The 15,909-nt window shown below is 44.2% G+C and overlaps 1 protein-coding gene across 1 annotated transcript in view; it reads left to right on the forward strand.

Moving 5' to 3' along the window:
- EPHA5 (EPH receptor A5) overlaps nt 1-15,909 on the forward strand; it is a 744,210-nt gene that overhangs the window by 669,661 nt on the left and 58,640 nt on the right. The gene's annotated exons all lie outside the window — the stretch shown is intronic.

The raw sequence follows: 15,909 nt of genomic DNA on the forward strand, positions 1-15,909 counted from the left end.
TCGGTCTGTGAGTTTTTAAATATGATACTTAATTGGAATAATGTTATTTAAAACTGAAATAAATCACAGCAAGCCAGTTCTGGCTAGGACAACATGGACACACCATAATCTTGACCCCCACCCACCCCCCGCTACTTTCCCTGCTCCTCCCCCACAGGGTCCATTTCCCACATGCAGTCCCTGTTTCATTCAGTAAAACTGATGCAAACCACAACATTATCAAGATTGTAGTTAACCCACCCCGGCTAAGGAGGAAAACCACAACTGGGGAGGTGCTCTGCTTCCAAAGTACGGGAGGGGGCAAAGTCCCCAGATCCACCCCCTGCCCACCCACTATCATGCTGGCTAAGAAATAGCCAGATAGTCCTACTTATCTGGTTGTTGAGTGCTGAATGCACTTTAAATATCGGGCCCACTTGTGTATTTTTTGTCTTTGGGGCAGTTGGTCTTTAGGTGTCCATATGATACCTGCTTGCAGTTCCAGAGTGAGTTGACCGATGTAAAGTTTGCCGGTCGCAGGGTCATCCCAAAACTGGCAACGATCTCCCCAAAACGCCAGCAGCCTCCGCCACAACTTGGATGCCGTTGTCTCTGTATTCAGTAGCAGGAACACCACCAGTGCCATGGGTCCCTGGGCCCTCCTAGGCTTTTGCATGCGCGAGGTGGCACCCTTTGAAGAACCTGCAGTGGGAAACAGAATTGCCAGCACATCCTGATGACTTCACATGGCTGGGTATAAAAGCCCCAGTCGTACTTCCTAACCTTGCCTTAGCAACAGGTCCTCCTGCTTATCTGCAGTGCATGTTGCTCCAAAGTTCCTGATCCTGCCTTGCTTCTACCTGGTTTCTGATCCTGCCTCATCCAGCCTGCTTTGCCCAGTCCATCCTGCCCTGACCTGCCTCCAACCTTGCCTCAACCCAGTCCTTCGCTCGTCTGTTTAGTGTGACCCCTGCTATGGACCCGGACTACTCTCTTGCCTGCCACTGCCCTCTGCTATGGACCTCGACTATGCCTTGCTTGCTGCCTGCCCTGACCCTTGGCTTGAACATGGTAACTGTCTGACCGCTGCCTGCCCTAACATTGGCCTGGGCCTGGACTTTCTCATCCTGATCACCCTGTAGGACTCTTGCGTAATCCCTGCTAGCCCCTGGAACCCAAAGGCTCAACCTGCAGGGAATAGGGCTGGTAAATGTAAAAATCCAACCTTGTCCCAGCCCAGGGCACATTTGCCAGCTGTCGGTGTGGGCCTAGTAGTTTCTCCTAATAGGTAGCATCAACAATGCCACAGCACAGGGGGCCCACTACCATTACAACTGGCTACACTATCTATCCCATCTTGAAGAAAATTGCTGCATTCTCTTGTGCCTCTATTTTATGCATTATTATTACTATGGACGAGCACTGTGAAGAGCTGTCTTATCAGGTGTTCTTTTGCCAACAGCATTATACCTGTTCAAGACCAGTGCATACAGTATATCATATCTTTATAGGAGTGTTATGACTTGTTTGTTTCAGCTAATGATCGGTCGTTTATCCAGGCAGGACAGTTTTTTGAGTGTTCAACAAGGTGACATCATAGCTTGCGCAACATTGTTGCTATCTTGTGGTTAATCTCATCTCTGGCAGGTTCATTCATCCCTATGAATCCCTAGTCTCAATCTCACGGTGGCAACAACATAGCTTGTAAGGCAGTGGTGCTGCTATGCATTTCTCATTAATTAGTATTCCAGATCTGGCATCTAGTGCAGATAGGCAAGCGCTAGAGGAGCCTGAAAAGCAACACAGTAACATGGTACATGCCTCACCATCTGTTGGGCTTTCCACTTGACATTCCAATATCATTATAATGGGCTATCTCCCCACAATTCTTGGGCATAGGCACTGAGATAATCCCAGTAGGCAACACAGTGGCATTCCAGAAACATCACCACAGCTCAGGTCTTCCACCATGCATTCCAATCTGTCTGGGTGGGTTATACAGCCTAGTCATCTTCCCTTAGTTTTCTGTGTCCCAGGCAACCTTATTCTGTTGGGTCTACAGACTTCTGCTTCTGGGAGTATACTCCTGCACATAACAATCTGCAGGACCATTTCAAGCTGACACACTCAATAAGGGTCTGCCTCTGGATTGGGGGCATATGATTTTTAAAATGGGCCTAGGCTAGCCATCTGACTGTACAATGTGGACTGGGTTATTTCCCCCCTATGGCTGCCATAATTACCATGTCAATACCCAGTAGCTCTCATTCATCAGGAATTTGGGTATTCAGTTAATATGCACCCCCTGTTGATACTACAGGCTTGTCACCATTTTTCAGAGCTCTCTGCATTTGCTAAGAAATTTTTGGATTTTCCTGCAAAACCATGCCCATTCATTGCATTCCCACCCTACATCTTCGGATGCGAATAGAAGTGGGGCATACAGCTGCTAATACTGCTTTTACTCTTCTCTCCTTACCCATATGCTCACCAACTCTGCTTTGTTTGGGACGGCAGTCCAGGACATGCCACTTGCCCATACTCATTCATACAGGTGCTTCCAGGTACGGGTCCTGTAGGCTATGGGCCCAATATCATGGGGTGGAAGGGCAGGCCTCTGTCAAGGTTTCAGTGGCCTTGGAGATCCTGCAAATCATCACAAACATGGCAGATGTATCAATAAATCTCTGGCCTTCCATCATGCATTCCAGTCTATTGGCTTTAGACTTATGGATGGGGCCATCCTCCTGCAGTCTGCAGCTCTTGCAACCTCATACTAAAAGGATTAGTGGTTTATATCTAAGGTAATTCAGGGACACAATATTCCCCTTCGATTATTAATAGATGTGGAACATTCTGTATATAACCAGTGTACAACATCTGTATATATATCCAGTGTACAACTTCTGTATATAACCATTGTACATATTTCTTCCTCGAATCCCTATTCACATTTTATCCCCATGTATCTGTTTGCACCCTCCCCCTGCCCCCCCTTTGTATCGACCCCCCCCCCTCATCCCTCCCCAGTTACTTAGTTATTTGTTCTGTTACTGCGTTTTACGTTATACACCGTTCTCTGTAAAGGCTATGCCTATATACTTTCTGTTGTAAGTTACTTGTGAACCGGCACGATGTGCAAACGGCTGCCGGTATATAAAATTAAATAAATAAAATAATAAATAACATTCTGTGTAAAGAAATCCCTGCGGTTTTCGGGATGGGGCTCCCAGCAGCAATATGGAAGAACAGCATTATTCATGGCTTGCCTAGTCATTGAAAAAAGAGCTTTGATGAGGCTTTGCAGCCTTAGGAATCATTACTGATTTTATAATAAGACTGCAGTTGGGTTTGTGGGGTGCTCTTGGCAAGTGAGGTGTCACTACCATGGGGCTTGAGGCAGGTTTCACCACATTCTGGGGTGCACTGCGAGTGCAATTTGAAGGCTGAACAGGCAGAGAATACCAAACAACGTGCTATTCTGCTTCTACGTTGCAGTGGTGGGTGGGAGGCGAGACGCGTTGCCTGTCAATATTTTGGCTTTGAAGACCAGGATTGGCCTGCGCACCACCCTAACATTGTGTTGGCAATTATGTTGACATGCTTAATGACAGACCAAGGCAGCGCCACACTACAGAGAACTTCATTGGTAATCAAGAATCAAATTGTAGGATAACCAGGGGGTTGAGGCTTCGACAGCCCTGTGCCCTCCCAATGGTGCTACATTGCTGTAGCATAATACTATGCAGTATTTTTAAACTGGGGCGAGGCTTTCATGACCCTGCACTCCCAACAGGACTACATTGCAGTAGGTAACTACTATGGAGCATCTTGTGAATTGAAATTTAGCAGGCAAGGGCGTGGTCACCCTGGGGATTGAGCATATGTTAGTTATGTCTTAAACATTTTGTAATTAAAATTATTAGTGAGGCAGTTGTCCAGCATTATTTTGCCCTGTAGATGATGCTGTTAAGTGCATGCAGCAATGGCCACTCCATGGTGGTTGCCTCTGCTTTAATGGACTTCCATAAATGTAGACCACCCCTACCATCTATCTAATGGCATCTGACCATGTTTTTCTACTGGTAACATGCCACACTGTGATGAAAAGAGGTCTTCTTCCTCCAGTTACACATTTCCCACACTTTCAACAGGTTCCACACTCCTTGGGCATGGTGGGTAGATATATACTTCCTGCTCTTCTGGCTGCATGGTGGGTGGGTATTTGTTGCTGTTCTTACATTTGTCCTGTATTAATTTGCTTCCTACTGTTATGTTGCTAGATTTGGCAGAGGACTGAACCTATAGCTCTCCTTTCCCCACCCACTAAATTTTAAAATCCCAGCCATACTCAGAATTAATTCAAACTCCCTCCTTACACCCCCCCCCCTCCACACACACACACACACACACATACATTTGTGGTGCTCATGCCAGTGGCCATAGGATGGGACCTCAGCTCCTAGCTAGGCTAAGCCATCTTCAGTTGTCTTCTGATTAATATAAGGTACTTTCAAATTGGCTGACAAAACTGTATAATAATAATAATAATCTTATTTTGGTGTTATTCTGAAGTATCACAATAGTATTTCAGCCTTTTCTACCCTAAGCACTGTTGGTGATATGCTCTCATGTGACCCTCCCCCCCCCCCCCCCCCCCCGTCTCTGGTGGACTAGTGATCCCCCCACAGAGATCTGATTCCCCTTCCCCTCATGGACTTTCCTTACTCCCTGTGGACCTTTAATTCCTTTGCTACCCCAACCACTATATCTGCCAAAACCCCTGATCCTTTTCCTCCTCCTGCTCCCTGGAGACCTAAGAGCTTCAGCTCTGCTGTCATCACAAGGCAGTGAATACAGGATTGAGTCAATCCACAATCACAGACACCATCTACTACAGATAAGCCAGAAGGAGGTGGGAGATATTGGTGTTTGTGACTGTGGGGCTGTGGGATGACTCAGTCTTTGGACATATTGCCTTCAGATGACAGTCAGAGCCTTGAGGTCTGCTGTGATGGTGGGAGGGAAAAGGTTGGAGGTCTGGTCCATAGGAGAGCATAGGAATCAGTTCAGTTCAGAGTTTATGGGATGGGGAGGGGGAGGGGGGCAGGATTGGAGATCCATGGAGTGGCAAGGGCAGGAAAATTTTCCCTCCTCAGAATTTTGATGCCCTTGGCCCAGGCCTAGTAGGTCCGTACATAAATCAAGGTCTGTGTAGCACATATGGAAGGATGCTATAGTAGAAGCTCTCTGAAAAGATTCTATTTTAGTTTATTTCTGAGAGGCAAGAAGATTGAAATAGGTGAAATGTTATAGTGCTCCTGAAATTATTCAAGAACATTTTTACTGGCAGTTTTCTATTTAAGGTGGCTCTGATGATGTCAATCAGCTTTAGGAAAGTAGCACACAAAGTGTAATAATGCACCTCAGCAGGTTTCTGTAGAACAACATGGGTATATTTAGTCTGAGTATCAGTAAGAGAAGTTACAAACTGGGTAAGGGAGGATATGGGCTGTAATGATCTTAAAATGTTAATAAAAAATGATTTCTGATAGAAACTGACAGCAGGTAAAAACAACTGGAGCTGCCTTATTCTTCCCCTTTCTCCTATCTATTGCATGATCATGGATCCTATCTAAACCTGGCTTATCCTTAGAGTACCAAAAGCAATGACCCTTGCATGGAGAATGGGGTATCCAGAAAACCCTCAGGAGAGGCAGAAAGCGGGAATGGTAAAAGGTAGTGTGTGAAAGTGGCTTACTGAGACCTTAGCCCTGATAAAACCGAATTAAATACCTAACACATTGGCCGCCTTCTGCCCATTCCGATGCTACCTCTATCTACTTTTTTCTGAAAGGGAGAGCGAGGAGGAGGGATCAGACAGAAACACTAAGGAAGAGGATGCAAGTGTTGTCTGAGGGCTGAAGGAGGGGATTGGTAAAAAAAAAAAAAAATAGAGGGATGGCAAGGAATCAGCAGATGGAGGCAGTGAAAATGGAGGAGTAGAGAGGCAGGAGGAAAAGGAAACTTTTGAATAGCATTCTGGACAGATGAGGAAGCAGAGCTTAGGAGGATGGAGAGAAAGAGATGGGGAAGGACAGTTTCCTTGGGGGATTTAGAGTTGTCAGCTGGCTTGATTACCCTGGTTGAGAGGTGTCCCTCTCACTGCTCTGAGAGGGACACCTTCACTTCCACTGCTGCATTGCTTCTAGCCAGGTTATAAAAAGGCATTTGCAGAGAGAAGGGGAGAAGGTTTAGATCAGGGGAGTAAACAGCACACTTTCTGCTGCATTTTTCTGTCTGCTGTTAAAGTAGGTGCAAAGTATATCTAGGGCACTCTGTGGCTGAGTACCCAAGCTGTTTCCCTTTGAAATTTGCCCAGCAAGGTCTACGGGAACAAAAGTAACTACATAATTTGCATCAACGCAGGCTACTGAAATTTGCCCCTTTAATAAACAAAGACGGATCTGGTTCTTCAACAAACAGAATAGAAACTAAATAATTGAAATAAGTTTGTCTGATATCTAAAACCTTGACTCTGGATCATTTTATGCCTGTGATTCTGTCGCTTCCCCATGTATCCTATTTTTGTTCTTTTGGTTTCTTGACTTATTACGCCTGACTGCCTAAATGACTGTGTTACACACTCGGTGACTGCATGAATTATGGAAAGCAAGGAAATTGAACTTAATGATGTTTCCTACTGTGATATGTGAATGTCTCAAGACAGTATTCATTCCCTCTACATCATTGCTCTCTATGCATTTACCCACCTACCAATACCCCATACCAAAAACATGGGGATTTGCTAAGCCTGGTCATAGACTGCAGCTGTTATTTGTGAATGCTACATGCTAAACATTAATTCTCTCCTTTAAAAGGAAGGCAAAATCATACTCTTCTTGAACTTTACTTTTTATGCTATTTAAGTGTTTAAAAATTGTAGATTTTTATTTACAAACCATATTTATGATATATATAGATACAGAGGTATGGATAGATAGATAGATAGACAGAAGCTCTATTATAAATTTGCCTTGCAGTTCAAGTACACTGTTCATCCTGGAGAAAAAAGAACTCAATAGGTTGTGATTTATTTAAGAATCAGCATAAAATTATTCTAAATCTGAAATATATATATACTCATTTTTTCAGGCACTTCAAATCAAATTCTATTCAAGTAATGTAGGTATTTTCCTGTTTCCAGAGAGCTTAAAATTTAAGGGAATCCTTTATTAAGCATTTTTCCTACAGGCACAGAATGGGAGAAAACTTTTTATAAATAGGCACCTAAAGTTTTACCTGAGGCAATGGAGGGTAAAGTATTTCACCCAAGGTCACAAGGAGGATTTGAACCTTGGCTTGTAGCACATTGCTCTAACCACTAGGCTATTGCTCCAGACCATGCAAATGCACATGTGCATACACACATTAGTAGATATAATTTCAGATGCATAACTGGACTTCTCAGTGGCTCGTAGAACACTAATTACAGTCTACTTTTCCCTTTAAGAAAAGCAATATATCTCAAAGCAAGCAATAATCAAGTTTAAATAATCTTAACATAATACAGTATTGATCCTGATGCAGGCTTAGTGCAGTGCCTCAAGTCTCAGACTTGAGGACATGATGGAAATGTACTGATTAGTTGGGAGAAAACATCTGCAAGAGTTTCATCAGTTAGTACTCATCTCCTCATAGGGGATCTTTGGTAAAAGAGATGTGAAAAGTGGGATATTTTGGAGATCATTTTTGATTGTCACCTTAATCTGAATAATCAGATGGGTGGGTGGGTGTGTATGTGGGGTGGGGTGGGGGGGGGGGCATGCTCATTGATAAAGAGCGACTTCTATTCTGTCTGTGCATATGACATTGAAAATGTTACTCTCTGTTGCAGACTGGCCTTAGCACCACAAGGGGGGAGGTTTGAATTAATTTCAAGCAAGGGCTGGGATTTGAAAAATTGATGGTGGCTCCCTGTGAAGTGGGGCCACCATCACATGTTTGTTTGGCCTCTGCCCACTACTCTTTTATTCCAAATTTTCAGTAATAAAAAATAATGTAGTGATATTGCCACAGTATTTTGTTGGGGAGGGGTAAAATATTGTGGGACCACCTCCACAATATTTCTTCCCTCTCACGGTAAAATGTCATGGCTTGATATATCTCCCCCTTGAAATACATCCTTGATATATCAATGGATGTATTTCAAGAAATCCGTATTATGCAGAGACCCCCACTGTAGTACATATTAATGGAAACTTTATCCCAGTAGATAACATATTGGTCTGAATATAAAATAGCCTCAAATATAAGATGACTACTTTATATTTGAAACTAACAATATAAATAACAGCACTAAAACCTTATAGTAAATAAATCATTAAACACAATTCCTCAAATAATTACAGCTCAATAGCCAAACCGCTGCGGGGAAACACTATTATCATGGGAATTGTGTTCATTAAAGTCCAAAGATTGTGTGGTATATATTTTTTTATTGCAAATAAAAATTCTTTAATTGGAATCTGTCATTAATTATATCCAAAATCACTTAGCTCTTTAATAGGCGAGGAACTCAACCGACAACCCGAAGCTGTCAGCGTTTCGAGAGCATACTGAACTGCTCTCTGAGAAGCAGAGAGGTGGTTACAGCTCACCTTTTGTGTGTTTTGGCAGTACTTTATATTTGAGCCAGTAATAATAGAAACACCTTAGTTGAGCCCAAGAGAGATGCAACTCTTCAGGTTTGGCAGATTGGCTGCATTATTGTGTCTCTTGTTGAAGGATTGGCAGCACTCTTTGACCCTGTGCAGCCAGGCAGGTTAGTAGCACTTCTCTTTGACATAGCAGGATGATATCTGCTGGCCTGCCTCAGAAGCACTTTGGCCTTGTTTAAGGTAGAATTTTGGACTTGCAAATAAAGTATGTGTTTATGAAAATTTTCAGTACAAATTACAATAAGCTAACCTCAACAAATGTTGTTAATGAAGAATCATGGCTGGTTAAATTAGCAGGCTCGTGGGTTTTGTCAACAGTTAATATTCTGCTCTATCAAAAAATAGCCTTAGGATATTTGGATCATGACAACTTTGGCTAACATGGAACTACTCCAGCTTTGAAATGGACAGGAGTTAACATCTGTAACAGAATCTAGAAAAACCAGGAGTCCTTATCTTACAATGCTGCCACATGAGGCTTCTATTTCTATTGTCTGTTTTACATACTTGTGCTCAACATCAATTCATTATATGCACGTTTTGTCAGGTTTTCTAATTCATCATCTGAGATGGCTAGCCGCAGTTAATGTGGCAGTGCTTAAAGTTGCTAATAACCCAGCCTCGCCCTCCATAAGATCCTTCAGAGTCTGCCAGCTCAAATCCTCAGAGCTGCGAGCCTTTCATCACTGTGGCTCAAGCTTTTGTTCAGTCAGACAGCCGCCAGGGAAGGAGTGAATGAAAGGAGAAAAGTACAACCCTTTGGCAGGTTGCAGCAATTGCTGCCTATCTCCTTTATCTCTCTAGCTCACGGTCTACTATGTAAGGAGCAGTGCCAGGTAAATTATTTGCATCCTGGTGCTGAGTATTTTAACTCCTGTGTGATCAGTTTTCAAAGTCATCTGGCCAATAAAGCAAGGCTCTAGCCAGTTAGATAAGAGTTAAAAATATATTGAGGATGATTTATCAGGCCAAAAAATATACAGCTCTGGTTGGGGCAGATCAAGTACCACTGATCTAACCAGTCACATTTTGGATGGCTAAATTTAGGTGAATTTTCAGCCCTGACCCTCATTCCCCCTCCCTGAAGTCCCAATGCTTCCCTCCCTTCCCCCTGAACTGTTGATCCTGAGTCTCAACAACTGCCTTAATCCCACTACCCACTTGCCCAATGTAAAAAGTAAAATGTATCCCTAGCCATCCCCCTCCCACTCGATGTGAAATGTAAAAAATGTTCCAAGCTGCTGGTCCCAAGCCCCACCTTCCACCTGCCTTGATAGATCCGAAAGTAAAAAAATGGCTTTGGGTCCAGCATCCTACTGGATCACTATCATTTCCTTCAGCAGAATCTCTATTAATTTTCCCGCAATCGAGGTGAGGCTAACCAGTCTGTAGTTTTCAGCCTCCTCTCTGTTCCCTTTCGTGTGAAGCGGGACCACCACCACTCTTCTCCTGTCTCATTCTGCCTCTCTCCTTTCCAGGGATCTATTGAACAAGTCTTTCAGTGTATCAGCCACCACATCTCTGAACTCCCTCAGTATCCTGGGATGTACATAGAAACATAGAAATGACGGCAGAAGAAGACCAAATGGCCCATCCAGTCTGCCCAGCAAGCTTCACACACTTTTTTCTCTCATACTTATCTGTTTCTCTTAGCTCTTGGTTCTATTTCCCTTCCACCCCCACCATTAATGTAGAAAGCAGTGATGGAGCTGCATCCAAGTGAATATCTAGCTGATAAGTTAGGGGTAGTAGGGGTAGTAACCGCCGCAATAAGCAAGCTATACCCATGCTTATTTGTTTTACTCAGACTATGTTATACAGCCCTTATTGGTTGTTTTTCTTCTCCCCTGCCATTGAAGCAGGGAGCTATGCTGGATATGCATCGAAAGTGAAGTATCAGGCACATTTGGTTTGGGGTAGTAACCGCCGTAACAAGCCAGCTACTCCCCGCTTTGTGAGTGTGAACCTTTTTTCTTCTCCCCTGCCGTTGAAGCAGAGAGCTCTGCTGTATTTGCATAGAAATTGAAGTAACAGGCTTATTTGGTTTGGGGTAGTAACCGCCGTAACAAGCCAGCTACTCCCCCTTTGTGAGTGCAGATCCTTTATTCCACATTTCCTCTTGCTGTTGAAGCTAGAATGATGTTGGAGTCACAGTAAGCATGTGTACGTTTATTGAATAAGGGTATTGTCTCCAGGCAGTAGCCATCATTCTGGCGAGTCACCCACTCTTCATTGGCGGCCTCTTGACATTCTGGCGAGTCACCCACTCTTCATTGGCGGCCTCTTGACTTTATGGATCCACAGTGTTTATCCCACGCCCCTTTGAAGTCCTTCACAGTTCTGGTCTTCACCACATCCTCCGGAAGGGCATTCCAGGCATCCACCACCCTCTCCGTGAAGAAATACTTCCTAACATTGGTTCTGAATCTTTCTCCCTGGAGCTTCAAATCGTGACCCCTGGTTCTGCTGATTTTTTTCCTACGGAAAAGGTTTGTCGTTGTCTTTGGATCATTAAAACCTTTCAAGTATCTGAAGGTCTGTATCATATCACCTCTGCTCCTCCTTTCCTCCAGGGTGTACATATTTAGATTCTTCAATCTCTCCTCGTACGTCATCCGATGAAGATCCTCCACCTTCCTGGTCGCCCTTCTCTGTACCGCTTCCATCTTGTCCTTGTCTTTTTGTAGATACGGTCTCCAGAACTGAACACAGTATTCCAGGTGAGGCCTCACCAAGGACCTGTACAAGGGAATAATCACTTCCCTTTTCTTACTCGATATTCCTCTCTCTATGCAGCCCAGCATTCTTCTGGCTTTTGCTATCGCCTTGTCGCATTGTTTCGCAGACTTCATATCATTAGACACTATCACCCCAAGGTCCCTCTCCTGCTCCGTGCACATCAGCCTTTCCCCCCCCCCATCGAATACAGTTCATTCGGGTTTCCACTCCCCCATCATCCGGCCCCATGGCCTTGTCCACTTTGTTTTCCTAGCTCTTCCTATAAATGTATTTATTTTTTTATTTATTTAGAGTTTTTCTATACCGGCATTCATGATACAATCACATCATGCTGGTTTACAAATAACAAGGGGTGTGATAACTTACAACCTTGAACAAGTGAAGAGAATCAATGCAATTACAATAAAACTAACATATAGATTTGTTGTCTTTGTAAAAGCTTCTTTTAATTTACCCACTGTTGTTCCACCTCCCCCATTTTCTCACAGTCTTCTAGTTCTTCCTCTAGGTACTGTTGTGCTCCTCCCGTGGCAGGAGCCATGGGAGGTGCATGGGAGGTGCTTACCTGTGCGGCCAGAGGCCACAGAAGCCGGGGCCTTGCCTGGTTCCCGCGGCCTGGGGCCGCCATCGTACCACTGGTGTTCCTCTCATAGCATGGATCTGCGCCTGTCTTTCCTCCATGGCCCAGAGGCCACTCTTGATGTCCTCGGTGCTCCACGGCCCGGGAGGGCCTCATCCTTGTTTCCTGTCTTCATCCTAAGCTCCATGTCTATGTTCCAAGCTCCATGTCTATGTCCCAAGCTCTGCGTCTTCATTCCGAGGCTCCTGACTCCCAGACTTGGACTGTCCTCACCGCAAGGGCATATTTTCTCCTTGACCCATGCTGCAGATTTCCCGGTTACGCTCCATCCCATCGTCAGTGTAATTGAATTGCCAAGCCTTGAGCGTCCCAAGCTCTAGGCCGACGCAAGCCCCAACAGAATTGCCGAAGCCTTGTGCCCGGTGGGACTACCCTTGACCAGGGATCTGCCCTGGACTCCAAAAAATTTGTTTTGACTACCTAGTATGACCTGCTGGAGGTGCCAGCTCTTCTGATTCCATGACCTGCTGGAGGCGCCAGCTTCTGTATTTCTACGATCTGCTGGAGGCACCAGCTTCTGGATTTCTACGACCTGAAGGAGGCGCCTGCATCCAGAATTTCTTGATCATATCCTGCGCCCCACCTGATGTTTGCTGATCAGCCTGATCCCACCCTGGATTCTCACATGTGTCTTGTTCCTTGTCCTGTTCTCTTGTTGTTTCTTATTCTCCATTTCTTGTTGTTTCTTGTTCTCTTGTTGTTTGTTGTTCCTCCTGTTGTTTCTTGTTCCTCTTGTTGTTTCTTGTGCTGTTCTCCATTTGTTTCTTGGTTTTTTTCCCGCTGTTTCTTGTTCTCTACTGTTTCTTGCTCTCCGCTGTTTCTTGTCTTGCTTCTTGCTCCGCTGTGTTTCTTGTTCTTCTGTTCTTGTGCTATGCTGTTCTTCTGTTCTCTTGTGCTTCGCTGTTCTGTTCTTGTTCTCTTAGGCTCCACTTGTTTCTTGTGCTCTGCTTTTTTCTTGTTCCATGTGCCTGTTTACTTGTTCCGTGTTTCCTTGCTCTGTGTTTCCTTGCTCCGTGTTCTCTTGTTTGTTCCTTTTGTTGTTTCCTTGTATATTCCCCTGTTCTATGTTCCCTTCCATGTCTCTTCCATGACCTGCAGGAGGCACCTGCACCATCTCAGTTCCAGTCGTCCTTCCTGGACCTCCCGAGGAGGGGAGTGGACCCCCTTTGAGGGGGGTGCTTTTGCGCTCCTCCCATAACAGGAGACATGGGAGTTGCTTATCTGCGCGGCCAGAGGCCGCAGAAGCCAGGGCCTTGACTGGTTACCACGGGCCTGGGCCGCCATCATACCAGCATGGCAGGAGCCGCGCCAGGTTTCCTCTCGTGGCAAGGAGCCATGTCTGTCTTGCCACGAGAGGAGCCACAGGACAGGAGCCATGGGAGGTGCTTATCTGCGTGGCCAGAGGCCGCAGAAGCCGGGGCCTTGCCTGCTTCCCACGGGCTGGGGCCGCCATCATACCAGCATGGCAGGAGCTGCGCCAGGGTTCCTCTTGTAGCAAGGAGCCATGCCTGTCTTTCCTCCACAGCCTGGAGGCCGCCCCCAACATCCTCGGCGCTCCATGGCCCGGGAAGGGAAACTTTGATAAAATGAGAAAAATAGAAAAAAACTGAAAGGAGCAGCTACAAAAGTAAAAAGTGTGCAAGAGGCGTGGTCATTGTTAAAAAATACCATCCTAGAAACACAATTCAGATGTATTCCACACATTAAGAAAGGTGGAAACCAGGCAAAACGATTACCTGCATGGTTAAAAGGGGAGGTGAAAGAAGCTATTTTAGCTAAAAGATCTTCATTCAAAAATTGGAAGAAGGATCCAACAGAGGAAAATAGGAAAATGCATAAACGTTGGCAAGTTAAATGTAAGACATTGATAAGACAAGCTAAGAGAGAATTTGAAAAGAAGTTGGCCATAGAGGCAAAAACTCACAGTAAAAACCTTTTTAACTATATCAGAAGCAGAAAGCTTGTGAGGGAGTCAGTTGGACCATTAGATGATCGAGGAGTTTAAAGGGGCACTTAGAGAAGATAAGGCCATCGCAGAAAGATTAAATGATTTCTTTTCTTCAGTGTTTACTGAAGAGGATGTTGGGGAGGTACCCGTACTGGAGAAGGTTTTCACGGGTAATGATTCAGATGGACTGAACCTAATCACGGTGAACCTAGAAGATGTGGTCGACCTGATTGATAAACTGAAGAGTAGTAAATCACCTGGACCAGATGGTATACACCCCAGAGTTCTGAAGGAACTAAAAAATGAAATTTCAGACCTATTAGTAAAAATTTGTAACCTATCATTAAAATCATCCATTGTACCTGATGACTGGAGGATAGCTAATGTAACCCCAATATTTAAAAAGGGCTCCAGGGGAGATCCGGGAAATTACAGACTGGTTACCCTGACTTCAGTGCCAGGAAAAATAGTGGAAAGTGTTCTAAATATCAAAATCACAGAACATATATAGAAAGATATGGTTTAATGGAACAAAGTCAGCATGGCTTTACCCAAGGCAAGTCTTGCCTCACAAATCTGCTTCACTTTTTTGAAGGAGTTAATAAACATGTGGATAAAGGTGAACCAGTAGATGTAGTGTACTTGGATTTTCAGAAGGCATTTGACAAAGTTCCTCATGAGAGGCTTCTAGGAAAAGTAAAAAGTCATGGGATAGGTGGCGATGTCCTTTCGTGGATTACAAACTGGCTGAAAAACAGGAAACAGAGAGTAGGATTAAATGGACAATTTTCTCAGTGGAAGGGAGTGGGTAGTGGAGTGCCTCAGGGATCTGTACTGGGACCCTTACTTTTCAATATATTTATAAATGATCTGGAAAGACATACAACGAGTGATGTAATCATATTTGCAGATGATACAAAATTGTTCAGAGTAGTTAAATCACAAGCAGATTGTGATAAATTGCAGGAAGACCTTGTGAGGCTGGAAAATTGGGCATCTAAATGGCAGATGAAATTTAATGTGGACAAGTGCAAGGTGATGCATATAGGGAAAAGTAACCCATGCTATAGTTACACGATGTTAGGTTCCATATTAGGTGCTACTACCCAAGAAAGAGATCTAGGCGTCATAGTGGATAACACATTGGAATCATCGGTTCAGTGTGCTGCGGCAGTCAAAAAAGCAAACAGAATATTGGGCATTATTAGGAAGGGAATGGTGAATAAAACGGAAAATGTCATAATGCCTCTGTATCGCTACATAGTGAGACCGCACCTTGAATATTGTGTACAATTCTGGTCGCTGCATCTCAAAAAAGATATAATTGCGATGGAGAAGGTACAGAGAAGGGCTACCAAAATGATAAAGGGAATGGAACTGCTCCCCTATGAGGAAAGACTAAAGAGGTTAGGACTTTTCAGCTTGGAGAAGAGACGGCTGAGGGGGGATATGATAGAGGTGTTTAAAATCATGAGAGGTCTAGAACGAGTAGATGTGAATCGTTTTTTTACTCTTTTGGATAATAGAAAGTCTAGGGGGCACTCCATGAAGTTAGCATATGGCACATTTAAAACTAATCAGAGAAAGTGCTTTTTCACTCAACACATAATTAAATTCTGGAATTTGTTGCCAGAGGATGTGGTTAGTGCAGTTAGTATAGCTGTGTTTAAAAAAGGATGGGATAAGTTCTTGCACAAGAAGTCCATTACCTGCTATTAATTAAGTTGACTTAGATAATAACCACCGCTATTACTAGCAATGTTAAATGGAATAGACTTAGTTTTTGGGTACTTGCCAGGTTTTTATGGCCTGGAGTGGCCACTGTTGGAAACAGGATGCTGGGCTTGATGGACCCTTGGTCTGACCCAGTATGGAATGTTCTT

Source organism: Rhinatrema bivittatum, chromosome 1, assembly GCF_901001135.1.
Source record: "Rhinatrema bivittatum chromosome 1, aRhiBiv1.1, whole genome shotgun sequence".
Taxonomy (NCBI): Eukaryota; Metazoa; Chordata; class Amphibia; order Gymnophiona; family Rhinatrematidae; genus Rhinatrema; species Rhinatrema bivittatum.